Source organism: Dermacentor silvarum, chromosome 1 (genome assembly GCF_013339745.2).
Source record: "Dermacentor silvarum isolate Dsil-2018 chromosome 1, BIME_Dsil_1.4, whole genome shotgun sequence".
Classification (NCBI taxonomy): domain Eukaryota; kingdom Metazoa; phylum Arthropoda; class Arachnida; order Ixodida; family Ixodidae; genus Dermacentor; species Dermacentor silvarum.
Genome location: NC_051154.1, coordinates 1,094,402 through 1,110,888, shown reverse-complemented (window position 1 = coordinate 1,110,888; position 16,487 = coordinate 1,094,402). Strand labels below are relative to the sequence as shown.

Below are 16,487 nucleotides of genomic sequence, written 5' to 3'. Positions count from 1 at the left end.
AGACGGAAATAGTGACCGATGAATTAAGTGCCGGTCAGCACGAGATTCAAGCGGAAGGCTTGAAAATGAGCACTAGTAAGCGTGCTAGGATGAAGCGGCGTCGCAAGCTCAGCAATGCGGCAGACAGGGCAACGCGGCCGAATAAAGGCGCTAAACCCAGTGGGGAGCGCAGTCAAATAGTTCGAACGGCGCGTTTGTTCCTTGGAATGTTTGCAGACAGGGCGCGTCCGAACCGCCAGACAAGAAAGAAAAGAAAGGGCCGATCGGCGCGAAGGTGGACAAAAGCGAATGTGGCGCGAAGGGGGCAATTATGTTCCCCCTCGTTCGGTTCTTTTCGTGGTGTGTTAGGCATGACACTGGAGGGCGAGCCGGGAAGGCGACGCGAATCGGTCACGCGCGGCAGCGAAGCCGTCGCACGGCGCCCAGAAGGCATGAGGCCTGTTTGTACAGTGTCGGGGGTGGGCAGCGAGGAGAATAACCTCGTGCCCTTTGTATTCCCTCGTTAACAAGACAAGTTTTCAGACCGCGCCCGCCTCGAGTACGGCTTAAAGATTTGCCGCAACCGTAGGCCATACGGAATGAAAAGCCGCAGTACATGTTTTGTGGAAACAACAGTTTGTTTGTTTCTTTATTTTTTGTGTTTGGTTAAATGTTTTGAGATCTCCGAGACTAGATCTCATTTCGATATGCAAGTTTCGAGCTTGGTTTAAATTCTTTGTTTTAGAAACTCACTGATGTATGTTTGAAACTTTGTTTTTTCGACATTTCTTCTTCTTTTTTTTAAGCAGATGGTCTTTATTTTTGTATGTGAGATACGCTTGCAGTGTCAGGTCCAGGCTATTTGTTTGAAGCCTGTAGTGACACACTTGATTATCAGTTTACTTTTCGGTAGTGTTAGCGCATAATTAGGCAAGATTTTTTTGTTGTTGTTTCTTTAGTATGTGTCCTTTGTGGACGGGAGAAAGAAATTGTTAGTGCGCGAGTCGCACTTATTACTTGTGAATTTTGTCCGCAAATTTAAAGCGACTCTGACAGTACATCCATGATGCTAATGTGGCTCTGAGTGGCCCTAGTACGTCCGATACTAGCGGATGCAAGACTGTTCATTGCGCTTGTGCTGCGTACGATATTTAATTTATGATTTATTTAGAGCATTTTCGAATATTCTACCTTTGCTCTCTGCAGCACGACGATCTAGTTTTGGTGAACTCAGAGGTTCGTGAGAGCTCGCTTTGGCGGCACAAAATTTTGGGTCCAAATTATTGGGACAAGCGAGGCCTGGTGGATTTAAACGGATTTCGGGCGCTTGAGCGCTATGTGGTGCTTTGTCACCAGGACTGCTCTTCTCTGTCGGAGGTTGCGAGAAGATTGTGAATCCTGGTCTAATCTTAATATTGTGGGCTTCAGCGAAGGTTCAGTGATTTGATGGCTGCTTTGGTGCTATTATTAGATAAGGGCAGGCGCGTTGATTTGCTCGCTAAACCCGATGGCTCTCGGTGCGAGCACGGCGCTTTCCTTTGCCCTGTGGTTCGTGTGTGTGCTTGTGTATTCCCAGGGAGAAGGCCACAACGAGGTTAATGCTGGGACCACATGCTCGAGTGTCTCATCGGCCATCATTACAAGAGGAAACAACGAGCTCTCGACCAACCACCGACGCTTCGGGCAACCTGACAGCTGGTCACCCTCAGGTCGGATCTTCCGGCGGGGGAGGAGTGTTGCGTCCCGAATCGACCGGGCGCATTCTTTGATTGTTTCCATCGAGGCAGGCCCTTTCATGAGCGTCGCCGAGACGGTGACAGTGCCAGACACCGATGAGACGGGCAAACAAGCACCCCAACTCGGCAGTGCCCATTCTTTGGGTGCTTCCCCCGATGCCATCCCTTTCATCAGCGTCGTCCAGACGGCGACAGTGCCCGACAGCGGCAGTGACGCCATGACAAAGAAGCTCACTTAGAAGCGACCGTCCACAACCGCCACCCTTCGTTAGACGCGGGGATTAGTGCAAAGGCCATTCTCCCGACCCTGGCAAGATGACCGTCGGAGGGAAGGAAACAGGTCACCGACTTTCGTGGAAGGAGTGTCAACCCCCTGTTTCCGGATTGCCTCGTCCTTGCTTCGAAGGTGCAACATTAGAGGCGGAGTTCAGCGAACAAGACGGCCCGTCTGATTGGCCGTATCACGGTCATCTGATTCCCTAGCCGGGTCAACTAGGGAAGACCGATGTTTTATAAGGAGACACCCTGAGTGCAGTGGTGTGTCCTGACCTGTTCTGATATGTGCTCAGACATGTAGTGAGCTGCGACTTTCAAAGTGCTCCCCCCCCCCCCCCCCCCCATGGAGTGGGCTTCCATATTTGGAGCCACTGTAAATATGTAGAATAAACCCTTTTTTCTATCGCTCTTACTACCCGGACGTACTCATCCCTTTGGCTGAAGGATCACCGGCCTAAACGCTACCGAGTCTCAACAACCCGTTCCCAACAAACTGGTAACAGCGGCGGGATTAATCCCCGACCCGCAACAGGCTTCACTTCGGCAAGCTCAGAATGGTACATGGTGTCGGAAGTGGTGAAGCCTGCTCCTCACGAATTCCACTAAAGGTGGTCAGCCGCCGACGGACGTCCTGGATTTCCCTTCAGCAGTCATGGAAAGCATCAAGCCTCCGGAACCATTGAACACATAGGGAAGCACCGAGAAAAGCTGGAAGCTGTTCCAACAAAGGTTCGAACTCTTCTTGGATGCAACGTCACTTGACAAACCATGGTCGGAACGACAAAAACTGCACTCCTTCTAAGCGTAGCCGGCGAAGATGCGTTAGAGATCGACAACAATTTTTCGTTCTTTGGGAGGGGAAAGTAAACATGACTACAAATTGGTCGTCGCCAAATTCCAGGGGTATTTCGGTGAGCAGGAAAGCGAACTTCACCAAAGGTACGTGTTTCGTACGCGCGTGCAGCAGGAGGCCGAACAGTTTCTACGAGAAGTCAAGAAACAGGCCAGGGTTTGTAATTTCGGTACCTTAACCGTTGTCATGGTTCGGGACCAAATCTTTTTTGGAACAAACTCCCCGAAGCTGCGGGAAAAAATGCTCAGAGAAAAGAAGTTATTCCTGGAAAGTGCTATCACCTTATGCAAAGCATCCAAAACCGCAGCTCACCCAAACGAGATATGGTCTATAAGGCTGGCCTGCAGCTTAACATCAAAAAATGCTTCTTTGCTGCTCGTAAGCTTACCATCTTAGGCCACGTCGTATCCGAAGAAGGCGTGCTTCAGGATCCTGCAAAACTCCACGAAGTTGCAGAGTTCCCCACACCCACCAACCTGAAGACACTACGCAGTTTCGTCGGCCTCTGCTCCTATTTTCGCCGCTTTGTGAAGAACTTCGCTATGATCATCGCCCCTTCGTCTCAACTGCTGACTGGAGACAACACCCTATCCGTCTGGTCGAAAGCATGCGATGACTCGTTCCCAACCCTTCGCCATCTGTTCACCTCTCCTCCCATTCTGCAACATTTTGACCCTGCTGCCCCAACTGAAGTCCATACCGATGCTAGTGAAGTCGGCCTTGGGGCGGTTCTTGCCCAACGCAAACGTGGTGTTGAGGAATACGTCGTTGCTTACGCTAGTCGCACGCTGGCAAAGGCGCAACTAAACTACTCTGGTAAAGAAAAGGAGTGTTTAGCCATACTCTGGGCCCTTGCGAAATGTCGCCTTTATTTATACGGCCGCCAATTTCATGTAGTAACAGACCATCATGCGCTGTGCTGGCTCTCCTCATTTAAGGACTCCTCTGGCCGCCTCGCACGCTGGGCACTCCGTTTTCAAAAGTACGACATCCGGCTCGTGTACCACTCTGGATGCAAGCACACCGATGCCGACGTTCTCTCCTGCTCGCCAATTTCAGCTGACGTACACAGCCTTTGCCCACTCAACTTTGTGCTGTCAGCAATTGCCATCGATGACATGCGCTCTGAGCAGAGCAAATGCCCGTGGATTTCTTCGCTTTTGGAGTTCTTGCTGATCCTGCCATTGTTGCAGCATCTAGGACTCTACGGTGACGGGCGCATCACTTTGTTATTCGAGACCAACTCCTCTACCATCGTAACTATCTCCCCGAGGGTTGGCAATGGCTCCTAGTAAGCCCGCGTCATCTTCGGGCTGCTTAAATTTATGCGCATCGTCTCACACCGATCTCCAATGTGCACATGGTAGCGTGTTCAAGACCTACACCCGTCTTAGGCTCCGGTGTTATTGGCCTGGCATGTAAAAGTACGTCCGCTGCTGCCTCGACTGCCAGCGCCGAAACTCGGTCCCTAATTCCACTGCCGCAGCTTTACAGCCACTTCCTTGTCCATCCCGTCCTTTTGATCACGTCGGAATCGACCTTTACGGTCCGCTTCCTTGTATCGGGGCTGCCAACCGCTGTTAGCCAGCGCCACCACTCACAAACCTTTGGTTTGTGAGTGGTGGCGCTGGCTAACACTCCCAGGGTTAGTTCTAGTTGTAACACATAAATACCCTAGAAAGCGGATGGGAAAACGGCTCCGCGGTAGCTCAATGGTGAGAGCATCGCACGTGTAATGCGAAGACGTGGGTTCGTTCCCCACCTGCGGACAGTTGTTTTTTTCATCCGTTTTCATTTCCATTATATTATCATTTCTTTGATTCAATTAGTAAGTACAAGCAATTTCCCCTATGTTGTTCTTGGTGTCATTGTTTGTTGGCTTCTTATGATACAAACCTGTTATTGCAATGTAGTAGCAGTTAAAATAAGAATTTGGATTGTTAAATCTTTGTGCCATATTTTTAGCATAAATCGATCCTACAATAAAATATAATAAGATTGACGTACATGAATTGAAAGTACTGTTTAGTGGTAAGAGTGCTGAAATCTGTTCATGCAATTGCGTTGTGTGTAAGCATAAAACTTTATTACTTCCATTTTTTTCCAGACCACAGCTCCAGCTCGGATAACTCCACCTCGTCTGTGTTAGGGTATGCAAAATGTGCTGCCGTCAGTCTTTCAACCGGTCTCGCTTAATGATATTTTTTGAATGAGTAATCACAGATAACTGCTGCGAAAAACGATTTGCGTTGGCAAGATTGCCTCATGCGAAGTAAAAAAACATGAATTTTGCTATTCAGAAATTGTAAGCAGCTTCACGTATATGCGCCTATATAATTTGCAGTTTGTACTGTAGATGCGAGATACTCAGGTCTGCAATATTATTTTTGTGTATTGTATCTCTTGAAGTACAAATGTTGCTAATAAAATTGCAAAATAAAGCACATTTCACTGCCTGTTATTCTCCTACCGAAACGCAATAGCCACACGCTATGGCATGCTGGCTCACGTATAATGACGGAATAGGGTAAAATTTTAGCAAACACAGATGTGCTGCTGGCATTTATTCAATACATGAACCACACACGCAAAAGGAAATTGTCATTACAAAAAAGAACAGGCTGAAAATTGCAGCCGTTAGAATAATGCAGACTGTAGCAGCAAACGGAACTCATGCTAGTTTCCTTTTTCGTCTGCCGAGAAAATCGCACACTCGTCGAGCGCATTGCAGATAAGCTAAAGCCCCTATATAAGAAAAGTACCGCCATCTACTCTTTCCTCCGCCGCCTCCTCTCCTAAAGCGCTTGCTTTTTCTTTACTTTTTGCTTGCGAAAGCCAAGTCGACTGTGGCGCACCTAGAAAGTCCACGTTGAAGCTCAGGCCGGGCGCGCGCCGCCGCCGGCGACTGCGGCTGCGCAGAGGACATTCAGCATGGCTCTGAGCCGAAAAAAAAAAGTAAATATAAAGAAGTGAAAAGCGCGCGCTATCATCGTCCAATCGGAGATACAGGATAACACAGGAGAGAGCGAAGCGGCATTTGTCAAAGGATGGCGGTACTTTTCTTATATAGGGACTTTAAGATAAGCGGGATGGCCGCGCCCCCCTCGCGCATCAGCAAAACCGTTGCCATAACAGCAAACTTCACTTTTGTTTTCATTTTTTTTCTCAGAAGCATGGCCTACCAAGCACCAGGGGAGAAATTGGCGCTCGTGATGCAATTCCCGTTTACCTGGGGAGTATACCAGCTGACTGTTGCGACGCCGGTTCCTTCAAGCTCGACCGGCGTTACTGCTGGGTAGCGTGGCGTTCTCGGCAGACTGCAGGCGTCCGGTAGACCATAGCGACCAGGCAGGGGCAAGACAATTCCTTAGAGCGAAACTTGCAGTTTATTTCATGGTTGATGAAGGTTAAAAAAGAAGACAATGAAAAATACATAGTGGGGCCGCTTAAATAGGCCCGCTAACATCGTAGGCGGGATTTCGCCGACGTCAACGTCACGTGACAGGTACTGAGTCCAGTCGGGGGTGCGGCAGCTGCTCCCGCTCTCCTAGGCAACGTTTCGGGGGCTTGCCTCCGATAGCGGTGACTTGAGGCTTCTGTCGTGCATCGTTCGCTCTCTGGGAGATCTCTGGGAGCTATCTGGGTGCACGTACGCAAAGGGCCTGGTAAACAATGCGACACCAGGCCCCGGTGGTACACAGTTTGGGGAAGGCGGAACCCCTCGCCTGCAGGGCGCACACACACACACACACACACACACACACACACACACACACACACACACACACACACACACACACACACACACACACACACACACACACACACACACACACACACACACACACACACACAAAGGAGGCCATAAATCACTGCGACTCGCCCGCCAGATTGAGGACTACTCGAGACTTCCATAGCAAATCAGGGATTCACCCTCTGTTGGTTTAGGCATGGGCCTCCGATAATTCCCCTTGCACGGGGCGTCACATGTTAATCGTAACGACCGGGCTGTCATACGTCAATCGTAATCCTTTTTGACACGGGGCGTGACATGTCAGTCGTAACAGCATCTCCAGCGGGGGAGGAAGATCCCGACGCGTAGGGGCCAGCAGCCACTGGACGAGGGATCGGCGTTTCAGCAGCAGAATTTCCCTCCGTGGTGACGAACCCTTGGTTCGTAGCTTGTAGATTCCCTGGAGTCGTTCATCAGTTCTCGGGGCGCTCTTGTGTGCCTTTTCTCCCTGGTCCGGTCCGGTGAAACAGGATTTGCATACAGGTCTCGCAACTTTTCGTCTTCTGTTTGGGCACGCAATCACTCCAGAACAGTGCTGGACCCACAACCACAAACAAGCGAGCACAAGGCCACTCTCCCCCAAGACACACCAGGCTTTACAAAAAAAAAGAAGAAGAAACTGCTACTGCTTTCTCATGCCTTTCGCGCGTCCTCCCCCCTAAACACTAAAAACAGCCATTTCCTGAAAGCTTTAGGACGTGATTACTAAATCCGCTAACAATCACCTACAACTATGCGATAATAAAAAAACGTATGAAAAAGAATACCAACGTAAAAATGACACGGAAACCAGAGTGGACATGAGGCTAGCGATACACTAGGGGCAACGACTCAGACCATCTGCATTTTTACTCAGACCATCTGCAGTTTACCTTTCTTGTAGCGAATGTCAAAATTGTACTGCTGAAGTACTAAGCTCCAGCGCAAGAGACGGCCGTTTTGGGGGGACATTGATTGCAGCCACGTAAGAGGACAGTGGTCCGTCTCGATGGTGAACCTTGAACCCACAATGTAACAGGCTACCTTCTGCACCACCCACACAACGCAGGCACATTCTTTTTCAGAAGCACTGTATGCTTCCTCGTGAGCAGTGAGCTTCCGACTGGCAAAGAGTACAGGGTGCTCCTCGTCATTATCTCCCTTTTGACAAAGCACGACACCCATTTCACGATCACTCGCGTCGCACTGAACAATGAACGGCTTAGAATAATCCGGCGCGCTTAACACTGGTTGACTCGTCAGAGCCCTCTTCAGTGTACAGAAAGCCCTTTTCTTGGCTTCGTCCCACTGTATGGTTTGTGCTTCTGTTTTTCTCAGCGCATCTGTCAGAGCGCTTGCAACATCGGAGTAACGCGGAATATATCTTTGGTAATATCCTGCCACTCCGAGAAATGACCGAATATCCCGTTTAGTGCGAGGTTGTGGAAAACTTTCGATCGCAGCTAGTTTGACCTCGGAAGGCCGGCGGCGGCCTTGACCAATCACATGACCCAGGTAGGCCACTTCGGCACGCCCCAATTGGCACTTTGTCGCTTTGGCAGTTAAATTAGCTTCGCGCAGCCCGGCCAGTACGGCTCGCAGATGCGTCAGATGTTCTGCCCATGATGCCGAAAAGATCGCGATATTGTCACGTAGTAGTGACGCTGAAGTAAACAGTCGTAAAACTGTGTATGACAAAACTTATTTTTTATTGGGCGAACCTGTGCCCACAAAAGCAAGCTGCGCTCGAAGCACAACAAAAGCGGCGAACACAGTCGGCGATCGTCGAAATCTGATCAGCGGCGAAACGCGTTGGCTTTTATACATGAGTCATCGAATGTTCCAGGTTATTCCCTGGTGCCCGCGTGTCTTCCAGAAAGTTCTAGACAATTCGCGTCGGTCATACAATCTGATAACATAAGCGTCGGTGAATACAGACAACGGAAAGAAGCATCGATAACGTTCGAGAAACTTCCGATACATGCAGGCGCGTCCTGCGCCGTGCGATAACGGTTAACATTTGTGAACCGGTGAAGAGCTGTCACCGGTGAAAGATAAACAAGTACACGTGGCAATACGCTCCCCTTAAAAAAACATCGTCCCGATGCTACTAACGAACACGAATCCAAAAACATAAACCACGCGTAATAAAGACAATAAAAATAACAAAGCAACGAAGTACCTAAGTTCGTCAGCGGGCGTAGAAAGGCTTAAGACGCACCACGTGGATGACTTCGGGTCGTGCGCGGCGCCGCTGTGACTGCGAAATGCCGTCTGGCACGACCTCATAGTCCAGTGCGCCAATCCGTCGGATAATCTTGTAGGGTCCGAAATAGCGTCGTAACAGTTTCTCGCTAAGTCCTCGCCGGCGTATCGGAGTCCAGACCCAAACACGGTCGCCGGGCTGGTACTCGACGTAGCGTCGTCGAAGATTGTAGTGTCGGCTGTCGGTCCTCTGCTGGTTCTTGATGCTGTCGACCTTCTTCGGCACGCTGCAAATAGGTGGCAACGTCGAGATTTTCTTCATCGGTGACGTCCGGTAGCATGGCGTCAAGCGTCGTTGCCGGGTTCCTTCCGTAGACCAGGTTGAACGGCGCCATGTGCGTCGTTTCTTGCACGGCCGTGTTGTATGCGAAGGTCACGTACGGAAGGATGGCATCCCACGTCTTGTGTTCGACGTCGACGTACATTGCCAGCATGTCGGCGATGGTCTTATTTAGGCGCTCGGTGAGGCCATTCGTCTGCGGGTGGTAGGCGGTGGTCCGGCGATGGCTTGTCTGGCTGTATCGCAGGATGGCTTGAGTTAGTTCTGCCGTAAAGGCCGTGCCTCTGTCGGTGATGAGGGCTTCTGGAGCACCGTGACGCAGGAGAATGTTCTCAACGAAGAATCGGGCTACCTCGGTGGCACTGCCTTTGAGCAAGGCTTTTGTTTCGGCGTAGCGGGTGAGGTAGTCCGTAGCTACGACAATCCATTTATTCCCGGACGTCGACGTCGGAAAAGGCCCAAGTAAGTCCATCCCGATCTGCTGGAATGGTCGGCGAGGTGGTTCGATCGGCTGTAGAAGTCCGGCTGGCCTTGTCGGCGGTGTTTTGCGTCGCTGACAGTCTCGGCATGTCCTTACGTAATAGGCGACGTCGGCAGAGAGGCGAGGCCAGTAGTACTTTTCTTGTATCCTCGCGAGTGTGCGGGAAAAACCGAGGTGTCCAGCCGTTGGGTCGTCATGGAGAGCTTGCAAAACCTCTGGACGCAATGCTGAGGGTACCACGAGGAGGTAGTTGGCTCGGAGAGGCGAAAAGTTCTGCTTTAGGAGAATGCCGTTTTGCAAGAAAAACGACGCCAATCCTCGCCTGAACACCTTCGGCACAGCGACGGTCTTGCCTTCCAGTTAGTCTACAAGGCTCCTTAGTTCCGGGTCGGCTCGCTGTTGTTCGGCGAATTCGTCGGCACTGATGGGTCCCAAGAAAGTGTCGTCATCCTGGTCGTCCTGTGGCGGCGGTTCGACGGGGGGCGCGAGACAAGCAGTCGGCGTCAGAGTGCTTTCGGCCGGACTTGTAGACGACGGTGATGTCGAATGCTTGAAGTCTCAGGCTCCATCGTGCGAGGCGACCTGAAGGATCCTTCAAGTTAGCTAGCCAACACAAGGCGTGGTGGTCGCTCACAACTTTGAAGGGTCTGCCATAGAGATAGGGGCGAAACTTTGATGTAGCCCAGATGATGGCCAAGCACTCCTTTTTCTGTTGTAGAATAATTTGATTCCGACTTCGATAGCGACCGGCTAGCGTAACTTACAACCCTTTCTAGTCCGTCAGTCCTCTGCACAAGCACGGCGCCGAGTCCTACGCTGCTTGCGTCGGTGTGGACTTCGGTATCGGCGTTTTCGTCGAAATGCGCAAGAATGGGTGGCGATTGCAGGCGTCGCTTCAGTTCTTCAAATGCTTCGATTTGCGGCGTCTTCCACTTGAACTCAACGTCGGCCTTCGTGAGGTACGTCAGTGGCTCGGCGATCCGTGAAAAATCCTTGACGAAGCGCCTGTAATAGGCGCACAGGCCAAGAAATCTACGCACTGCCTTCTTGTCGGCGGGCGGAGGAAATTCAGTGATGGCCGCCGTTTTCTGTGGGTCAGGGCACACTCCAGACTTGTTGATGACATGGCCCAAAAACAAGAGCTCCTCGTATGCGAAGCGGCACTTTTCTGGCTTCAACGTGAGTCCGGAGGTCTTGATAGCTTGAAGAACTGTTTCAAGGCGCCGGAGGTGTTCCTCGAAGCTTGAGGCAAACACAACGACGTCGTCCAAATAGACGAGGCAAGTCCGCCACTTCAAGCCTGCCAGTACTGTATCCATGAAGCGCTGGAAAGTCGCAGGTGCCGAGAAAAGACCAAACGGCATGACCTTGAACTCGAACAGTCCGTCTAGTGTTATAAAGGCAGTCTTCTCCCGGTCTCTCTCGTCGACTTCGATTTGCCAGTAGCCGGTTTTGAAGTCCATCGATGAAAAATACTTTGCGTTGTAGAGTCGATCCAAGGCGTCGTGAATCCGTGGGAGAGGGTATACGTCCTTCTTCGTGATTTTGTTGAGGCGACGATAATCGACGCAGAAACGTAGGGTTCCATCCTTCTTCTTCACAAACACCACGGAGGACGCCCACGGACTCTTGGACGGCTGGACGATGTCGTCGCGTAGCAGTTCGTCGATTTGTTGCCTTATAGCCTCGCGTTCGCGCGCCGAAACTCGGTACGGGCTCTGACGGAGTGGGCGGACATATTCGTCGGTTATGATGCGGTGCTTGGCGACCGGGGTTTGTCGAACTTTTGACGACGACGAGAAGCAGTCCTTGTATTGCTGGAGCAGAGCTTTTAGCTGCTCTTTCTTATGCCAGGGAAGGTTCTGATTGACGTCGAAAGTTGGTTCAAGTATTACAGTCTTCGTTGCAAGTGCACTAGAATCCGTGAAGGCAAAAGCACTGCTGGCTTGTACTATTTCGTCGATGTAGGCGACCGTTGTGCCTTTGTTAATGTGCTTGTATTCGTCGCTGAAGTTCGTGAGCATCACTCTTGCTTTCCCTTCACGTAGCTCAGCTATGCCTCTAGCGACGCAAATTTCACGATCGAGCAGTAAGTGATGATCGCCCTCGATGACGCCCTCCATATCTGCAAGCACTTCGGTACCGACGGAAATCATTACGCTGGAGCGAGGCGGAACGGTGACTTGTTCTTCAAGCACATTCAAGGCATGGTAACTTATGCTTGTATCCGGTGGTATCGCGTTGTGTGTTGAAAGCGTTATCGACTTGGACTCGATGATGCACCGTGTTCATTTAGAAAGTCCATGCCTAGGATGACATCCCTGGAGCAGTGCTGCAGGATTACGAAGCTCGCCGGGTAAGTGCGGTTGTTGACCGTGACTCGCGTTGTGCAGATTCCAGCCGGCGTTATTAGGTGGCCTCCCGCTGTCCGGATATCGGGTCCATGCCAGGCCGTCTTCACCTTTTTCAACTTGGCCGCGAACGCGCCACTGAAGACGGAATAATCGGCACCAGTGTCGACGAGAGCGGTGACGTTATGACCATCGATTAGCACGTCTAGATCGGTAGACCAGCGTCCGGAGTTGCGGTTAATTCGTGGTGTCGGATCACGGCTGCGTCGGCTTCCTCTGCTGCTGCTACGTCGCGTCAGAACATCTTCTTTCGGCGGCGAAGTGTTGTCAAGGTTGTCGCTAGACGGCGTGCTGATATCTCGTCGTGATGATTCGCGAATCGTCGTCGTCGGTGGCGGCGGAGGATCTTCGTCATTGCGTCGTACAGCAACCGCACCTCCATTGGTTGCTGCTTTTAGTTTCCCGGGTAAGGGCTTTGAGATCGGCCCCGAGTAGGACCAGTGTACTGACGGCGATGGGGCGAGATGTAGCAGCCTGGTGACGGCGAGCGTGAGGGTCGTCGTGGTTGCCACTGAGCTCTGGCGAGGTAGTCGGCGATGTCACGTGGTCGCTCGCCAAGCTGTGGGCGTGGTGCGTTGACGGCGAACCCTCGTAGGCCCATCTCGCGGTATGGGCATCGGCGGTAGACATGGCCGACTTCCCCGCAGTGATAGCAGAGCGGGCGGTGGTCGGGGGCGCGCCAAATGTCCGTCTTCCTTTGGTAACTGCGCTGGGCGACGGGCCGGCGTGCTGGCGGCGGCGGCGGTGGGCGACGGGACTGCGGCGTTACGGGGCCCTGGCGCGAGCGCGGACGGGGGCCTTCACGTCGGGCGACGGCGGCGTAGGTCATCGCTTCCGGCTGGGGTTGCGGCAATTCGGGAAGTCCGAGCGATTGCTGGATTTCCTCCCGCACGATATCGGCGATGGAAGCAACTTGAGGCTGCGACGACGGTAGCAACTTCTGCAGCTCTTCGCGTACTATCGCCCTGATGGTGTCTCGTAGGTCGTGGGAGAGTCCTTGGACTTCGGCGTACTGTGGCGTCGAACGGCGATTGTATTGCCGGTTGCGCATGTCCTGTGCTTTCTCGATCGTCGTAGCCTCCGAGAGAAAGTCTTGGACTGTCGTTGGTGGATTCCGCACCAGTCCGGCGAATAGCTCCTGCTTAACTCCCCGCATGAGCAAGCGAACTTTCTTGTCTTCTGGCATAGCGGGGTCGGCGTGCCGGAATAATCGAGTCATTTCTTCAGTGTACATACCGATGCTCTCATTCGGGAGCTGTACACGGTTTTCCAACAAGGCTGCAGCTCTTTCTTTACGGACGACGCTCGTGAAGGTGTCCAGGAATGCGGCTCGGAACAGGTCCCAGGTTGTTAGTGCATGCACGCTCCCTATTCTCGAACCAGGTTCTGGCGCCGTCTTCAAGCGAGAAGTAAACATGGCGCAGCTTGTCGTCGCAGTCCCACTTGTTGAACATAGCGACCCGGTCGTATGCCTCCAGCCAGCTTTCGGGGTCTTCACATGGCGAACCGCGGAAAGTCGGCGGCTCCCTGGGTTGTTGCATCACGATTGCAGATGTCGGCGCAGAGGCTGTCATGGTAGCTGCTGCCGAAGTCGTGACTTTGGTCCTCTTGGCCTTGTCGGGTAGGGGTTCGTACTCCGGTGGCAGGTTCAATAGCCTACGGCTAGCTCGCTGGTCGGGGTAGGCGTCGACGTCCTCTGGACGGTTTGGACTTGGCTCACGGCTGGATGGGGGAGTCCGGTACAAGGACATAAAAGCACCTCCACCAGATGTAACGTAGTAGTGACGCTGAAGTAAACAGTCGTAAAACTGTGTACGACAATACTTATTCTTTATTGGGCGAACCAGTGCCCAAAAAAGCAAGCTGCGCTCGAAGCACAACGAAAGCGGCGAACACAGTCGGCGATCATCGAAATCTGATCAGCGGCGAAACGCGTTGGCTTTTATACATGAGTCATCGAATGTTCCAGGTTATTCCCTGGTGCCCGCGTGTCTTCCAGAAAGTTCTAGACAATTCGCGTCGGTCATACAATCTGATAACATAAGCGTCGCTGAATACAGACAACGGAAAGAAGCCTCGATAACGTTCGAGAAACTTCCGATACATGCAGGCGCGTCCTGCGCCGTGCGATAACGGTTAACATTTGTGAACCGGTGAAGAGCTGTTACCGGTGAAAGATAAACAAGTACACGTGGCAATATCATCGAGATACGGCAGCGCAAAATTCTCCATACCACGCAACACCCGGTCCATAATGCAACAATAGGGAGCGTTTTTCAATCCAAAGCTCAGGACCTTTGGTTGAAACGTTCCCAATGGAGAAATAAATTCGGCATACCTACTCGCCTGGTCTGTCAACGGTACCTGCCAATAACCCCTGACTAAGTCTAGTGTAGAGATAAAATAGGCGCTGCTCACTTTCTCAAGCCTTTCTTCGATATGAGGTATAGGATAGGTTTGATCCTTCGTGATCAGGTTAAGCCTCCGGTAATCAATACAAGGGCGTGGTTCCTTTCCGGGCACCTCAACTAAGATAAGAGGTGAAGTATAATCACTCTCTCCAGGTTCTGTTACGCCTAGCTCAAACATCTTTGTTATTTCCGCAGCCGTGACCTCACGCTGGCGTGGTGAAACGCGATACGCTTTCGAACGCACAGGCCCTGATGAGGTTAATTCAGTATCATGGACAACTGCGGTCGTCAGTCCCGGCTTGTCCGAAAACCTATCTCTATACTCATACATGAGTTCCCGCAGCTCCACCTTCTGATGGAGGTCGAGCTCGGCTTGCTGTACGAGGTTATCTATGGTTTCGCCTACACTTGCTTCCGTTGCTGGCACCAACTCTAGAAAGTCATGCGGCATTTCCTCTGGCATGTTAAGGGACATGTTTACGACGGCCTCCCTCTGCCGATAGGGCTTCAGTAAATTGCTGTGGTATACCTGATGAGTTCTTCTCTTACCCGGAACTGTTACTATGTAGTTCGTGTCAGATAATATTGAAACAATGTCAGCCGGTCCTTCCCACTGTACTTGCAGCTTGTTTTTCGGTGAGCGGCGTATTATCATTACCTGATCTCCTACCTCGAAGCGTCGCGTCCGAGCCGTTTTGTTGTAGTAAAGCTTGGCATTACCTTGAACTCTGCGCATTTCTCGTCCTGCCAACTGTTGCGTCGTATGCAGCCGATCTAACAAATCTAGCACGTATTCAACGACAGACGGATCGTCAACCCGGCCATCCCAGGCTTCCCGAATGATCCGGAGTGGCGATCGCAGGGAACGACCATAGACTAATGCCACGTACACACTAGCGGAAAAACGCACGCGGCGCGCCGCCGGCGGCAAGACGCGCGCCGCGAAAGCAGCCGCGAAACGGGTTTTTGTTGCCGCGGCAGGGATCGCTCCTGGACCGATTTTTGCGGTTTGCCGCGTGCCGCGGATGAAGGAGACCAATGAGAGCGGCCCGCTTCCGTGACGTACGCGCGGGAAACTGGTGCCATGCGGACCCGCCCGACCGCTTGTTTCTCGTTTCGCACTATCATAGCTGCTGGTAAGCAGAGTTCCCAATCTGTTTTGCGCTCATAACACATGGCTCGCAACAGACGCTTCATGACCGAGTGAACCTTTTCTACGGCGTTGGACTGGGGATGGTATACCGAACTATGGATAAGTTTGATACCGAATTTTTCCAGAAATGTTGAGGTTAGGGCGCTCGTGAAAACGGTTCCTTGTTCCGACTGAATTTCCGCTGGGAAACCGACTCGCGAAAAGACGGACAAAAGCTCGTTCACGATCTCGACCGAGCTTAGCTCTTTTAAGGGCACTTCAGGGAACTTGGTTGCGGGTCACAGTACCGTAAGAATGTGGCGGTAGCCGGACTGAGTTGCGGGCAAAGGTTCTACTGTATCTATTACAAGTCTGCGAAACGGCTCCGTAATTATTGGAACAAGTTTCATGGGGGCTTTGAGCCTTGTCCCTAGGCTTTCAATGCGTTGGCACGTGTCGCAACTTTTTACGAATGCTTCTATTTCCCGAAAGCACCCGGGCCAGTAGAATTCCTGCAACAAGCGGTCCTTAGTTTTTCGAATGCCAAGGTGTCCGGACCAAAGGTCCCCATGCACCAAGTGCAGCAGATCCTGGCGGTAACGCTGTGGCACTACTATTTGATCAAGCTGGACTCCTTTTCTATCGCGATACCTTCGATAGAGAACGCCTGCCCTCTTTTGGAACATTATGTTTTTATTGCGATAGCAATTATATGGACACTTCAACCGGGTTTCTGCCGTCGTCGTCGCCGTCGTCGTCGCCGTCGCCGTGAGGTTCCCTATAGATAAAATCTTCGCCGCGTGCCGTATGCCCGAGCGGAAGAGTGCGGGGACGCGCGCTATCACGGAGAGCGAACGCACTCAATCTCCCACGCGCAAGCAAGGAAGCGGG

General features: G+C 51.9%; 1 non-coding gene across 1 annotated transcript; it reads left to right on the top strand.

The window, feature by feature from the left end:
* The first annotated feature begins 4,542 nt into the window (after positions 1 to 4,542).
* Trnat-ugu (transfer RNA threonine (anticodon UGU)) lies at positions 4,543 to 4,614 on the top strand. Its single transcript has one exon. It is a non-coding gene; the product is annotated as a tRNA-Thr (tRNA).
* Positions 4,615 to 16,487: the final 11,873 nt, after the last annotated feature.